We start from the raw sequence: 17,452 nt of genomic DNA, 5'->3' as shown, positions 1-17,452 counted from the left end.
CAAAACAATTATTAAAATTTATTAAAACAATTACAAAAATATCTTGGATAAATACAAAATTATTTATAAAAAATTATTTTAAATGTTTTTATTCTTTCAAACAATTTTATTAATTAAAAGGTTTTCTCTACATGCTAAAGTTAACATTTTAGCATGCAGCAGCATTCTTTGATTACTCCCATCATACTAAGAATCACAAGAACTATTGAATATCATTAATACAGTTGTTTATATTATATACATTAACAGAAAAAACCTTATACTGATATATATTTTGTGTAGCTCTCCAAAAGCTCTATCTAAGTGTACGATCAAATATTTACTTCACTAGGTAGATATCTCTTTTAGTAAGAAAAACTAAAATGACTCTTGAAAAAGTCAAAAACAAAAAAAAAATTTAGTTCACCCTCCTTTATTAGTTAATACTTCGTCGATTCTCTTAGGCATCAACTCAACCAGGCTGTTACACCTCATTATATCTATAGAATTCTAGTATTTTCTGAATGCTTCCTTAATATTGCCATTTTTTGTCAATATAAGCTTACCAATTTCTTCCTTGACTACTTTCCATAGGTTTTCTATAGGATTCAAGTCTGGACTTTGTGCAGGCCAATCTAATACCTCGATACTTTTGCCTTGGAGCCAGGATTCGGTATTTTTTACTGTATGTTTTGAAACAATCTATTATCTGAACCATAAGGCATATTTTTGTTTTGCCTGACTATAATACCTTCTTCCAATCATCAACGGTCCAGTTTTGATACTTCTTTGCAAATGCAAGCCTTTTTGAAGTGTGTTGTTTGGTAAGTAATGATTTTTAGACAAGTGCTCTATCATGTAAATCATACTCATGCTGTCTGTTTCTAAAAATTTAAAAACTTATATTGACTAACTAGAGTTCTGAGTTATTTTGCAATATCTGTTGTATTGGACTCACAGAATTTTCAACCAGTGAAGATTTTTTGATCAATTCTTAGAGTTATTTTTCATTTTTGTTCAGATCTTGGCAAACTTTTGAGTACTCCATGTTTTTTAGTTCTCCCTAGAGTATCTTGAACAGTTGATTTGGGCATACCAAGCTGTTTTGCTATTTCCTAGCAACATCTGTAAACTCTTTACTTTTTACCATGGAAACAGTTGTCAATGGATTATAAATATTACAAAAATAGAAATTTTTAAAAATATGATTTTTACTTATATTATACTAAGCTACTAGGATTCTTATAAAATCTTACATCATGAACTTTATTGAAGATCTTGATCATAAATAAGCAGAAAGAAATTGTCTTGATACTTTTTTCACAGTCATTTTAGTTTCTCTACCAAACGAGACATCACTTAAATAGAGCTTTTCAAAAGCTACAAAAAAAATATATGAGGTTTTGTTCATTTAATATAGAATTATTTCTAAAAATAGCTTGTTACTTTTTTCTGAAACTGCACAATCTGTCTAAACCTGCCTAAATCTTTTTTAATACCAGATTTAGACATAAAGTTTCTCTAACCTTAAGCTCAGGTAAAAATTAGTTGGAATTTTTTCTAAGTAATTATACTTATATATAAAAATAAAATACATATAAGTATTAAAATTATAAAACTAAATATATTTATCAGAGTATATATTATTTGGCAACCCTCTCACTGAGTCATCTTTATGCCTTCTTGGATTATCATTCACTACTGACTTCTCATGGAAACCATTATACAATTGATTTCAAAGTTGGCATCTGATAAGATTGTTCTTTTTTATCGTGCTTGCCATTTGTCCCTGCACAAAATACTGTTGTCATATTTGGCCTGGTTCTTCGAAAGATACTCTTTTGACTATTAGATAAAGTCCAAAAACATAAACATAGTTAGACCTGCTTTATCTGCCAAACTTGAGTCACTCTCTCATCTTCATAAGGTTGAATTTTATGACTCATCATTCAGCAAAGTTGCATCCTGTTACTATATCTGTCCATGCATGCTCTAAAAACTTTTATTTGTCTAGTTTTTTTCCAAGTTTTAATGGTACTCTCTTCCATCTTTATGATGGACTCATTCAACCTACAACTTTTAAAGCCTTCTGTCAACCATTTATTTATCTTTAGCACTATTCTTTGTTTTCTAGTAATTCTCTACCTAATAGTGCTTGCATTGTTGGAAGTGAATTAAATTTTAAAACAGTCTAAAAATTCTCAGTCATTGAAAGATTTATACTTTGTAAATTTTTAATGAGTTTTATAATATGGGAAAGGTAAAACTGTAGGTGAAATACTTCAGTACATGTTTCTACAGACTAATTGACTCAAATATTTGTCTCAATTATTGAGACAAACAACATTGCACTCCAGTAAATTGCTAGTTTTGCTTTGGGTCAGAGAAAATTTAAAGGTTTCATTTTTTATTATATTTTATTTCAAAATAATACTAAAAACTAATACTTATTCACAGAATATTTACATTTATTTTAACATAAGATAGTCCTTGTCATATAATTATTTAAAAACAAAAACTTTATTTGTAGGTAAGAGAGCACTATGTTATATTGGTTCTATATTTGTTATAAATCTGCTAGCTCCTTTCTTCTGACAGAAATTTAAAAAAAATAATTTGAAAGCTCTTTTGCATAATTTTTTTTTTTTAATTTTTATATTTTTAATCTCCGTCTCTTTCTCTTTCGTTTTTAAACTAAATCAAAATTATTCCTTAATTAAACTAATATTGTTGATCATAATAAGTTATTTGGTTACATTAAATTAATTTTTGGCAACAAGTGTTTAGTTAATAAAATGCAAGGGATTCGGTCATATCCAATTAACCAAACAAGTTAAAATGTAATCTGAATGTTTAATAAATTCAACTACGAAAATAAAACTGATGCTAAAAAAATTTTGGTCAAATAATAATCCACATGCTAATAGAATACGAATAATCCAACGAAAAACTAATGCATATAATACAATTAATGCAAACATTAAACTAAATCTTATCACATACTTTTTTCTTAGTTTTATACGTTTACATGTGGTAAGCCTCAATTATTATGTTGCAATCACAGTTATATACATTATGCAGACTCGAATTTCATTCAAAAGATTTTGAAAACAAACGAGTGGAATTTCAAGAATAGTTTAATAAAAAAAATCCGGTCTGTGCATTACTGTAGGTTATCGAGACAGGTCAACAGGCTTTCCTGTGAAACTCGTTGGAGAGGTTGAAGACTATTACAATTAAATCTTTTTTTTAAGTTAAAACTTTAGGTTTAAAAATTTTGTTTTAACTGTAATATTTTTATAATGTTATCTAAAAGTTGTTCGAATATAAGCAATTTTATATCAATATATCGTCGTTGGCCAGGTAATATCTCACTAGTGTAAAAAGCAAAATTTTGCTTTTTACACAAGTGAGATATTACCTGGCCAACGAAATATGGCCAAATTATAATATAATTTGTTAGTTATTTGTTTTTTACTCTTACTTTTAAAACCTCATTTCATTGATATATATAGTTTTTTCAGTCTCCTGTAAAATTTTGCTTTTTACACAAGTATTACCTGGCCAACGACGATATATAATAAACAATTTTATATCAATAATAGAATAAAATTAAGCAAAAATTTCATTTTCTATTCTAAACTAAAATTCTTTTATAAACAATCCCCCCCCCCCTCCTCCTTTCACACAAAAATTTTCATGTACTGACCTGAAATAGACCTTAAGTATTTTAATATTCGAATAGATCTTAAATATTTAAGCATCATTTATAATAGTACAGACACCCATAAGATGAAATTTCATAGTAAATTATTTCAAAATTTTTTTTGCAAAGCATTCTTATTTAACATACGTACAAACATATGAATGTTTCACCATGTCTGGAGTTTTCTCCATGTTTGGAAGTTAGCTATCTCAAAGACAAAAAAAATGCTGGATCCGCCCCTGGTATTTGATATTAATAATACCATTTTCAGGCGCGGATCTAGCGTATAGCCGTTGTGGCAAAGACTACATCTAAAAATAGCCAACGAAATAAAAAATCATATATAGTATCCCAACATATTTTCAAAGTAAAAATAATCGGTTATAATTACAATAAGTTTATTTTTTGTTTGCCGTGTAAAATCGGTTTTAAAAGCGCTAAATCAATCTTTAAAAAAAAAACGATTAAAAAAAGAGATTGGTTATTGCACCGTATAAAATAGCTTTGTGGTTAAGCCACAAACGATCTGACTTTACGGAACAGGCTGATTAAATTTTTGTTTTTTTAAAGTAATATCGACCCCTCAGTATTATCTTCTTCTACCAACCATTTTAATAAATAAAATGTTCTATCTAATATATATAGTAAATACAAAAAAATATATATATATATAAATAGATACAATGTTTTATGTAGTATTATATATTATATCAGGCAGAACATTGTATTTATTTATATATATATATATATATATATATATATATATATATATATATATATATATATATATATATATATATATATATATATATATATATATATATATATATATATATATATATATATATATATATATATTGTATTTATTTTATATATTAAATAAAACATTTTATTTATTACATATGTAGATAGAACAAAATAATACTGAGAGTACAATATGTTTTTATTGTTAAGTCGTATGCCGTCAACCCTCGAAGCTCGTAGCTTGATTGCTTTTTGCCTTGTGGCTGTACTTAATTCCCAGTCTTTTTATGCCAAGTTATATTCAAATAACGCAAGCGCATTTATTATTTTCTAAGTTAATTGGTAATTATGGTGGATATGTTTGATACTGTTCCAAATGCTATTGATACTTCTCACGTTTAAAATATAAAATGTTGTGAAAAAGATTTTTTACAAAAAACAAAGTGTTTTACATATCTCACCAGTTTATTTTATTGTTAAACTTTTGGCGAGAAGATGTCCTGATATGAATGTTTTTGTACCATCTTTTTTAATGGATCAAGGTTTGGTAGCTTTAAGTACATTTTTTAACTATGTTTTCAAAAACTATATCTATTATAAAAAGCCAACATGCTTTTTATAACTGTAAATATGTTTACTTAAATACAACTGTTTCTATGTAACTATGTTTACTTAAATACAACTGTTTCTATGCTTAATGTTATAACATTTATATAACATTTAGCTATAACATTCTTATTTTATTTAACAGGTTAATACTATTAATAATAGTTTTGCCACAAAGTTATATAAACAGTCATTAGCGATAAAAGCTACAATTAAAATATTTTAATTTTTTTTTTTAATAGCAATCTTCAAATTTAAGCTTTAATTAAAGATTTTATAAGTTAGGTATGAGGAAAACTTTGTTTTACGAAACCGAAATTTGTGCTAAAAAACTTTTCCACGTTTTTTGAAGTTTGTTCAGAGTGAGTGGTAAAAACCTTTTTTTGCAGTATAACTTTTTAGAATTTTGTATCATGTTAGATACTTTTTAAAAAGATGAATAGTTTGACTTTAAATTTTTGTTTTGATTTTTGGAAGTTACTGACGTTTATATCAAGCTTATTGATGTTAAAAACTATATTGTTGTTTGTTGATAAAATTACTATCGAAGGAATGTAGTACGTACTTTTAAGATTTATCTATTTTCTCACTACCTGCCAAATTTTATTGAAAACTATGGATGCTCAAATACACCTCTAGGATGCTCAGATAAGGTAATTTTTTTGGCAATTCTACGCCTTATATGGCAGAGGGGGAGCAACGAAAACAATATTCAAAATCGTATATCAAGGTTACAATAAATTCTATATAAGAATAACCAAACTTTATATATATGCATATATATATATATATATATATATATATATATATATATCCTTTTTAAATTAAAAGTAGATTAAAATGCTTATGCCTGCTCCCAGTTTGCATAGTTCTTTTCAATTTAATAACACTTTGTTTAAGTTTTTAATAAATTTTGATTATTATAACAATGTTTTATTGTTGTAGTAATCATTGACATTGGTGACAATGTCAATGATTATTACGACAATCACAGACATTGGTGAGGTCTGGGGTAAAAGTCAGAACGAGTTAAACTGCTACTTACACTCTCTTGACACAATTGCTATTTCATGTCGCTTAGCATTAAAGTCTCTGTAAGATGCAAATTACCAATTGTTTGGAAATGATTTTTGTTGCTGTTAAAATTGTTTTAGCTTATGATGAGGTTTAAAGACAAAAGCGGAGATTCAAAAGGATTTGTAAATTTTTTGTATAATAACAAATTACCAAAATGTATTATTCCAAGGTATCTTGAAAACAGTCTACCCATTCTATTCCACACTTGTTTTATTTTTGCAAAACACCATCGTCAATTTATGCAATATCTAACAATTGGAACAGTAAAAAGAAAAGCTTTACAAATATTTTGCGTGCTACATTTTGTGATACTACTTTAAAACAAATGTACTTGCTTGCATTATTAGAAAAACTTCTAACAGGACCCTGGATGACATAGTTTTATGTGTCATCTGAATAAGCAACTTTTGATCATGTTGGTGGTATTGCAATAATTAAAAAAGTTATGCAAACAGTTACAGATTGCAAATGTAATCCAGCTGCGTTGTTTACCAAAAAAGCAGACTTGTTTGAAAATACACTCTAACCAAATATTTTGCAAGCGATAACAGATAAATGCATAATTAATGACGAGCTTATTGTCATGACGTCAGGTTGTCTCGTTGCAATAGATGAAATTTTAAACCGACACTATAAGCGTAGTTTTTCTATTAGTATTCTAAAAACACTTCAAGAGGAGACAGCCAGTGCAAGGCTACATAACATAGACAGTGAAGAGATAATGGGAATGTTCAGTGCTGCAAAAGGAAGATCCCCTACAATTGGTTATATTGACCTAAATGATGCTATGTGTAAAAGAATTGTTGGGAGGAATCTCTGCCACAAATGGTATGTTAATGATTCAACAATGACGATCTTGTATTATGGTAGAGTTGAAAGACAACGAAAGCCATCTTTTACACAATTTTCTACTGGACTACAGACAAATGATATTGTATCAGGCGAGTTAGTATTTCCATAATTTCAATACGTTGCCTTATGTGATAATATTTCTTATGCTATCTTATTTTGGAACTTGCAAAAAATATATACAGCAAGAATTAGAACTTGAAAAATTAAAGGTTAAACAAGTAGTGGAATTTGCATAATAAATTTACAGTAAATAGTGGAACTTGCAATATAAACGTACAGCAAGTAGTGGAACTTGCAATATAAACGTACAGCAAGTAGTGGAACTTGCAATATAAACGTACAGCAAGTAGTGGAACTTGCAATATAAACGTACAGCAAGTAGTGGAACTTTTTGGCTTACGCCTAAGTTTCACGTCGTGTCTATTGTTAACAATGATTATTATATAGTTTCATTACTGGAAACTAATCTTAATCGTTAACTAAAAGCCAAAGCACATTGTTGTTATTTGGAAAAATATATATAAATATTTTTTTATTTAGGTCGGAGCCACCTCACTCTGCAAAAATGAATACACTGATGCATTTTGTAATACTACCACTGTAGTATAGTAAAAGTAATTTTATATTAAAATATAACATTTAAAAAAATAATAGCAATTTTTATTTTAGAAAACCTCATTTTAAATATATTTTTTTGTTTAGGTCAGAGGGGGAGGGAGAGCGTCTTTTCCTTGTGTCTATGTAGACACCATTAGTTTATGTTTTAAAGATGTAAAAATAAATTATTCATTTTTGATACTTGATTTATTAAATATATATTTTGAAAGATAAAAGAAGATAAAAATAATTATGATAATGATTGTTTTTTTAAAAAGGGGTGTGTTAAATTTTAACACCCAACGTCCACCCCATCTAACTGATGAACCTCTGATTATTGGCGGTGAAGTGGAATGAAATTTTAACAACTATTTACATATGAAACAGACCAGTTTCAAGAAGAAACACTCTTTTATTAATTAATATATCTTTTTATTGATCGTAAAGATGGCGTTTATGTGCGCCCACCGCCCCCTACGGTACGCTTGATTGCTAAAGATTGTTATAATTTTGCAGATTATTCTTGCACCTATTTTTTGATACCTAGATACAAAGATTTCATTAAGGATAGACAGTTTGAACCGTTGTTGGAATTAAGTTTTCTTTTAACGTACTGTTTGTAGTCAGTTTTATTTTATATCCCTTCTGGTTTGCGTTAGATTCTAAATCTAAGGTAAACCTAGTGTAAATAGACTTTTCTTGGAACGGTTTACTAATTATTATTTTATTATTTTCAATAAAAGGATTAAATACTTAACTTTTTGCAAAATAATAAAAGGTAAATGATATGAGCGTGACGCTTTGCTCCGTTCCATGTATTGTTTAAGATGGACTTTGTTAATTTTATTAAATACGCCATCTATAAAAACTTCAAACTTACGTAATCATTTACTACCTGCAATGGAATTTTTTATCTAAATTTAAGCTCCTATAGTACACTTTTTTAAAAATCTCTAGATTACATTTATAAAAAGTTATTACTCCAATAAAAAATTTTAATAAATTTTAAACTTTTTAAAAACTCTCTCCCTTTTGTTTGATATAATATATTATATCTTTATGTATCGACAATAGAACTTTAAAAATTAGTAATGATAGTTTTAGTAAAAAAAAATTTTTGTTTGTTTTAGTTTTATCAAGAAATTCATAGTTATGATAGTTATTGGTTTCCCCAACATTCTTTAACTTGTTTAATGATTCAATTCTAGGTACAATACCTCGAGATTAAAAACTTATTCAAGAAGTAGAGTGTTAGTAAAGTGATTGAATGGCCTTGTCTTAATGTCAATTTATACAGAAATTGTTTCAGATATTGCACAGTAGTTTGAAATTATCAAAAAGTGGCATTAATTCCAGATTTGCGAAAATGCGATATAAAAAGTTCTGACTATGCAAGAATGTTGCAAATTAGTCATATTTTCATGTTCTAAAAAAAATTTTCTTTTTAGACCACGTGGCGCTTCCCCGCAAACACTCAAAGTTGTCATTTTTAAAAAAACAATTATTTAGTTGAAAAGCAATAATTTCGAACTTTTATTTTATTTCTTAAACCACACCTGTGAACTTCCATATATTATATATCAATCGGAAGAATATTAAACAAGCTTTCAGAGATCAGTGTAAAATATTTTACAAAGTTACATTTCATACCGTAAAAATGCAGAGAAAGATAACTTTTTAGAGAAGGAAATAATAGCATACTTGAATGTGAGTTTTATTAAATTCTGTACGCTTCTGTAAAAATCTGAATACGTATAGATAAACTTCAACCCTTCTTCTTTTAATCCAATATAAGTTTTGATGCCGCCCGGACCCGTTCAAGAACAACTATTTTTAATTAATAATATTTCTACTTAAATTGCTTTGTTTATTTTTTTAACAGAAAACATGACAGTCATTTTTAGTCAGTGCTTAAAATCACGCTCCAATTTTATTTTTAATATATTCCTTAACATACATAAACTAAAAGTATTACATTAAAAATAAAATTAAAAAAATTGGATTAAGAATAAGAAATAAGAAAAAACATGAAAATTAGATGCCCTGATGTCGTTTGATAATAATATTTTCGAATTATTTTAATTAAAAGTAAATTTCATAGTCATAGCTGAGTATTTATTCGCTATCGGATAAACTGCTATCGGCTTCTATATCAACGCAATCTAATTGTCGATAACCATCAATTAGTACAGGTAAAATTTCTTCATTAACATCCTTACTTTTTTGTGGAATTTTCGATCAGCAAAATGTTCAACACATCTTCTGGTAGTACTGATTTACATACAGACTTCAAACGATGTTTCAAAATATTACTGGAAATATAAGGACCTAATTTTTCTAAACCTCAACAAAAAACATCAGTTAAGTTGTTAATTCTTGAGGATTTTTTTGCATTTATGAAGACTTTCTCTAAAAATAATTCAACCTTAAATTAATTAAGTTTGAGTTCCAGGAGTTATGGAGCTCAAGCTTAATTAAGTAACAGAAAAGATTGTATGAACATGCACCATAAGCTTAAACTTAATAAACACAAGTAGGAATTTGTATTTGTACATGAGTATTTAATAATTAAAACAATTTTCAAATTTGATTGGATTAATTGGAATTTGAAAAGACAAACATGTTAATATTGTTCTTAAATGGACAATAAGATTTATATCTATATCCAAAATTTCTGATAATAATATTGAATCAGAAAAAGCTCGCCGTGCAGTATTGCGATTATTACATGAGCCAGTGCCACCTGGATGCAATTTGTCTACGTATAAACTTATTTTTTCCCAAAATCTTTTTTGTATAAGACATTGTCGAGCTTTTACATAACTTTATTTATTTTTCCTTTTGCCTGCCATTGCCTAACATCCAATTTATACGACAAATGAAGGAGATTTTTCCATGAAACGGATCCAGTAATGATGTGAACTTATCCCAAAGAGTGAAAAACTTTCTTAGTCTTAAATAATTTGTTTGTGCAATTTTCAATGTGACTCGTTTCAGTAGGCGTCTTATCAATTGTGTCCGCTTTACAAAGCGGACACAATTGATAAGACGGTGTTTCAGTGATTTCCGCAAAAACTTTTCCATCAATGGCTGTTAAAAATAAAGAGCTTTTGATATTAGGAACATTTTTTCCATTTCGTTGCCATATTATAATATGGTTTGTATAATATTGTTGTATGTTTGTTTATAATATGGAAAGTTCACTTACTTGTCGTTTAACAAAAAGTTTTGTTTCGATAATAAATTCTTTACCTTCTTTGGCATACTTTTAGATCATTGGTCTGCAAAATGTAACAGAATTAGGAGTTGGTATTGCCCAAAACACATCCCAGTCATATGATTGAAGTCTTGAGGGTACAATTTTTGCAAAAAAAAAACGAATCGTTTGATGAACTTTCAAATTAATCATTTCAAATTACAAATTTTGATCAAATTGGGAAAAATTACTGGCTCCATTAAATCCCCAACTTACATCAAAAATCAACTCAATTGATTTTTTTTCTTTACTAGTAATTTTAGATATAATTTGCGCTTCTAGTGATTCTATTATTCTTTGAACACTATGTATTAGAAGATTTTGTAATGACACATTTGCCTTCTTATCAGAGATGTCAATATTATTTGGTCTACATTTTTTTTTAGATTCCAGAATATCGCTGTAAAGCGGATAAATATCTGCTCTCTGCAAAGAGAGAGTCTTTACTTTCCGATCATATTGCCGTGTATTGAGATTTAGTAAAACTATAATTTAATAGAAAAGCAAGTCCCTCTTCTGCAAACATTTATTTTATTTCTTTGTCAATGTTTTTATAGATATCAAATGCCAGTTGTTGATCTTGTAGAATGCACATGATACCTATTTGTTTGACTGTGTATCTTGCTGTTTCGAAAATATACTTTGTATCATATTCACCTTTTTAAGACAGATTAGAAATTGCTCTTCTTTTAGCTTGTCGTCCTTTGTCTTTAAAAGTCAATGTCTACCGCCCTATCTTTAAATCTGGTGTTTCTAATACGTTTGAGATTTTCCAAATAAGTTCTTTAAATTCAAAAATAAATACATGTTCTTAGCAGGAAATTGACTTTCTTTGAAGTTTATACTCGAAGTATTGAACATACTTTATTTTTTGTTTGTGCGTGGTTTGTAATGTTAATAATTTTTTTTTTCTAATTCTTTTTTCTTGAGCACCTTCAATTTTCATAACATTCTTCTTCTCCAAAAATTTTAAACATTCCGACATTTTAATAACATCACCAGTCACAAAAGAAACAAAATCTTTATTCTTTAACTTCATTTAAGACAATTTGTACTTTATTATTTATTTACACAATTTTAAATCAACAAAATTTTTTTTGTAATTAATTTGTAAATTCTTTCAACTTGCAGAAGATTTTGTGTTTATATTAATTTAAAGGAAGTATTTTTACTTTATATTAATAGTTGGTCCTAAAGTTACCACAAATATATCTTTTTATGACAAAATTATGCACTTTGGTTGAAAATGACTGTCATGTTTTCCGTAAAAAAAAACAAAGCAATTTAAGTAGAAACATATTAAAATTGAAAATAGTTGTTCTTGAGCGGGTCCGGGCGGCATCAAAACCTATATTGGATTAAAAAAAGAAGGGTCGAAGTTTATCCATGCGTATTCAGATTTTTGCAGAAACGTACAGAATTTAATAAAAGTCACATTCAAGTATGCTATTTTTTCCTACTTTAAAAAGTTATCTTTCTCTGCATTTTTACGGCATGAAATGTAGCTTTATAAAATATTTTACACTGATCTCTGAAAGCTTGTTTAATATTCTTCCGATTGATATATAATATATGGAAGTTCACAGCTTTGGTTTAAGAAATAAAATAAAAGTTCGAAATTATTGCTTTTCAACTAAATAATTGTTTTTTTAAAAATGACAACTTTGAGTATTTGAGGGGAAGCGCCAAGTGGCCTAAATAGAAAATTTTTTTCAGAACATGAAAATATGACTAATTTGCAACAATCTTGCATAATCAGAACTTTTTATAGCGGATTTACGCAAATCTGGAATTGATGCCATTTTTCATTAATTCAAACCACTGTGTAATGGCAGGGTTTTCAGCATATTTTCAGCTTGTGGAGAGAGACGTTTAAAGTTGCTATTTGATAATTATTAACTCTTATATTTACAGTTATTTGTTTGTTAAAACATTTTTGCCATTTTCTCTTAGAGCACCTTGTCTTTTATTTGTCTTAAATGTTTAATAAATAAATATATATATTTTTTTGTGTTCATTTTATGATCTTTGACTTCATATTACATATGAAGTAAAGACTTCATAACTTACATATGAGCAAAAGAAAAAACTTATAACTTCCATAGGTGCAAAGTGTACCAACTAGAAGGTAAGCCTATGGCTTACTTTCTAGTTGGTACACTTCGTTAAGTAAGTTAGATATTGTATGTCTAACTTACGAACAGAATAGCCAAGGCAAATTTTATATTTTACCATTAGTTATTTAACTTGAATCCACTAATATATATATATATATATATATATATATATATATATATATATATATATATATATATATATATATATATATATATATATATATATGCAAATGCATATTATATATTTATATAATATATATTTAAGACTTTTCTAAATAAGGGCTAAGTATTATTAGGTCCAACACTTTTATAATAAATAAAGATGTTTTTTTCTTGTTTTAAAATTTATTTTTATCAATAAGAATTTTTTTCTTATTTCAAGGACATTTTTGCTTAAAATAAGATTCTATTATCTTGTTTCAATAATATTTCCTTAAACGGTAAAATAATATTACAAGAGTATTTTTTTTATGGAAAAAATGAAACATTTTGAAATTAGGATGGTATAAAATAAGAATATTCAAAAAGTATTTATACATTTAAACAAATCTCATCGTTGAAATAAAACTTGTTGTTCTTTGAATGTCCAGTTATAGGTAATGCTTGTAGCGGCAATACTCCTCCCATAGGCTACTCATCGGACTCAAATGAGTTTCTGTTGAGCTTTTATCTTTAAATAAAATAGAATTTAAGTGTAAAATATAATGTAAATTGTGTATGCCGTCATGACATGGGTATGTCATAATCCATGTCCATTACATAGTGTATTCCAATAAGTCCAATCACGGCGTCAGAAAATGAAATACTTCGTAAAATAATTTTTTTGCCATGCATAACGATTGCCTCGTCTCCATCGTCTGCTATGATAAAGATTTATTTTATCTAAAAATAAATTTAACAAACTCAAAACTAAAACTTAATTTTAACATCTTTTCATATGTTAAAATTTTAGAAATCCTTACTTTGATATATATATATATATATATATATATATATATATATATATATATATATATATATATATATACATACATGCTGATTTAGGTGAGCAGTGTAACATCAAACTCAAATAGCCTGCTGCTGGGGGCTTCAGTACATACATCGACTGACAAATACCCTGACTAGCAGTGGAATGCTGCTACATTGATTGAGGTTTTGGCATGGGGCAGCAATCTTTTCATTCGTTATTCTTCGTTTTTTCCCAAAAAAAGCCATATCGATTTAGATAAGCAAAAAAAGTGAGCAAATGCTTATATAAATATGCTATAGTAGATATATCAACCCTCGAAATTAGGAAAAATGAGGTCAGCAATATTTTGCCAACCTCAATCTTTTAGAGGTCGGCAAGAAAAATTTAATACAAAGATCCTACCATAAAACATAGAAACGAGGTCAGCAATCTCAAACACCTTTGAGGTTGGCAGTAAGGTTGACACTGCTGAATGCTGAACCTAATCCTGAGGGCTGATATATATAATATATATATTTACATATATATATATATATATATATATATATATATATATATATATATATATATATATATATATGTATATATATATATATACATATATATATATATATATATATATATATATATATATATATATATATATATATATATATATATATATATATATATATATATATATGTATATACTTACAGCATGTCGATCTGCAACAGTTTAAGGTCGGCAATTTATTGTCCACTTTAGTTTTCTTAATTCTGAAAATTTCTTAATTTCTTAATTAACTACCAACTTGATTTGGTTTTGATTGTATTCCAGAATGTAAGTGTGTCAATTTCTTAAGCCAAGCTTTCCCTCACTGAGTCAACTGTGACAGAAGACTTTAATACACAAGCTATCTCGCCAACAATCTGAATTAAACAATAATAAAAGAAAAGCACAAAAACAATTTTAAAAAGCAGAGGATACTTATAGAATAACCCATTAGGACATTGAAGTTTTGAAAAAATAACTACTCACTTTAGAAAGAATTTGCAATTTCTATCAACTCTGTCAACTATACATTTATTTACCTAAGTCCTTTTTTGAGTAAATTTAGCATCCAATTTCTAATAACTTTGTTCTGAAGCATTTAATTAGATGATACTATAAAATGTAAAAAACAAACAAAATTAATTATTAATATTAAATTTACTAATTGAAAAGTAATGTTTCCTTTACTTACTTTACATTGTGTAAATTTGGAAACTTGCAATTGCTAAATTGATTGCAAAAAAGAAAACATCGATATTTAGAAATAATACTAGTATTAATCTAAAAAAAATTAAAATAGCAATATTATAAACAATAACAATAAGCAATAATGATATGAGTAATCTTAAAAAAATGCTATAATATTATTTATATTACATATAATCATACCAAAAGCAATAATAATAATAACCCACAATGAGCCCGACATTTTACAAACAGTCTCTCCAAAAAAAGGCATAAAGATGAGTTTTAATATAGTTTAGTGATTTAAATTGAATATATAAAAAAAATTATTCCATGAATAAAATATGGTAAATTATTCCACGATTTTATGCATTAGTTTGTGATTTATGGTCGCACTAACTGAACGATGATTTAGGATATATAATTTAAGGTTACTAAAAGATTGAAGATAATAACGAGAACTTTTTATAGAAGTAAAAAAAATTACAGATTGAGAGAGGTATGGTAACTTGCGTATGACTCCAGACAAATAGACAATTTAATTTTTTGATAATTTTGGATAGAAAGTAAAGGATAAGTTGATAAGTAGTTTATAGGGTATTTCACTGAAACTATATATATATATATATATATATATATATATATATATATATATATATATATATATATATATATATATATATATATATATATATTAATACAAACAAGATACAAACAACAAGGCATACTACAAACAAGGAGGCGAATCCATTTATAATGAGTATAATAAATTATTTACCATATATCGATTCTTTCTCCAAAAAAAAGGGTTTAAAAAGTATTCTTAAATCAAAAAAACAACAATAATCATCAAAACCTAGCCATATATATTGTTTAATAAATAAATAAATAAAAATCAAAATAGCTTTCTGTTTATATATATAAACAGAAAGCTCTTTTGATCTTTATTACATTTTTATACACCTAATTTTAAAATACATTTTTACAGCAAAATTAAATTTAAGCAACAACTAAAAAATAGTCAAGTATAAAAAAAATAATAGTAATAATGAAAAAAAAAACTTTTAATTTGTGCAGTTGAAAATTCTCAGTTTATTTCAAAAAAATAAAAAAAAACACTCAATATTACAACAACAACAACATCCAAAAGCAATATATTTACCAAATATAAATGTTTTACATAAGCATGTAACGTGCTTTTGTAAAACATCTTGTATCATGCTTATGTAAAACATGCTTATGTATAACAAACCATGTTATTAAATTAAAAAAAAACGTGTGTACAGTCCACATTTTGGATTGTTCACTCTCTTTAGCCTCAATTTTATTTATTACTAATAAAAAAAAGACATTTATTTATTGAGTCAGATCAATAATATGGTTGCAACATAAATTTTTACATAAATAAACTTAAAAAAACAGTTGCCATATAAAAAAAGATTATGTAGTTAAGAACCGCAGCATTTTAAAATCTCTGATATTTCTAAAAACTTCTGGCATATGCGCACCATAACGCATCAACCGTGCCTAATTAAGGTAGTTCCTACATAATCAAAAAAAGTTTCTTTTTATTCATGAACCATTAATTTTTTCAAAAGCAGGTACAGAATGTGTAAAAAAATATATATTTTCGAACTCCTAAAATATATTGATGATCACATATAGGCCTATAAGTGTCAAAATAACCCCAAAAAATAGAGTTTACTAGAAACACAATTACTCATGAGTAAAAGCTTATTTTACTTTCAAACTTGGTATACTTGTGCGTGCTACCTGTATCTAGTGCGTGAGTTTTTTTTTATTAAAAGATCTTGTTTCTACTAAAAGTTATGCTTCAAAACAACTGTATTTTCGAAAAATCTGCTACTTGGCCTCCAATCTTAGTTTTCTAACCACGACTTACAAAAAATAAATTTATTTGAAAAAAACTCAGGCACTAGCAGTACACTGGATGAATAAGCCCTGAAAATTTCAAGTAGTTATCATTATTAATTTAAAAGTTATGATGTTTTTCGTGAGACAATTTTCTTGAAAAACGATATGGTAGAAAATCAAAAAACAAGAAAAAAAATTTGTTTTTAAAACTAAAATCCTCCTTTTAAATAAGTTTCTCCTCCCTCTTTATGTAAGTCTTTATCCAATAAACCCTTCTTGATGGCTTTTAGTTTTTTTCTTTTTGCTTTAGTCTTATCTGATGTTTTAATAAGTAAATTTTGGATGCTGCGTTGGTTCATTTTTTCAGATATATTATTAAAGCAGACACCGGTCTGTATTCCAAGTTTTTCATACACTTTAACAAGTCCAAATTGACCTTCGTTAAATTGAAGAATAG

The 17,452-nt window shown here is 27.0% G+C and overlaps 1 long non-coding RNA gene across 2 annotated transcripts; it reads right to left on the bottom strand.

Annotated features, from left to right (window-relative positions):
- Positions 1-13,427: 13,427 nt before the first annotated feature.
- On the bottom strand, positions 13,428-15,748 carry LOC136077941 (uncharacterized). 2 transcript variants are annotated; one of them, XR_010637388.1, is made up of 4 exons: positions 15,128-15,747; positions 14,923-15,048; positions 14,599-14,813; positions 13,428-13,816 (listed from the first exon to the last, which is right to left on the bottom strand). It is a non-coding gene; the product is annotated as an uncharacterized LOC136077941 (long non-coding RNA). The 2 variants fall into 2 exon arrangements; XR_010637387.1 differs by having other exon boundaries at positions 14,599-15,048; positions 15,128-15,748.
- Between the last annotated feature and the right edge of the window lie 1,704 nt (positions 15,749-17,452).

This window comes from Hydra vulgaris, chromosome 03, assembly GCF_038396675.1.
Source record: "Hydra vulgaris chromosome 03, alternate assembly HydraT2T_AEP".
In the NCBI taxonomy this organism is placed as follows: Eukaryota; Metazoa; Cnidaria; class Hydrozoa; order Anthoathecata; family Hydridae; genus Hydra; species Hydra vulgaris.
Note: the sequence above shows the minus strand (reverse complement) of the source record. Positions and strands in the feature narration are given on the sequence as shown.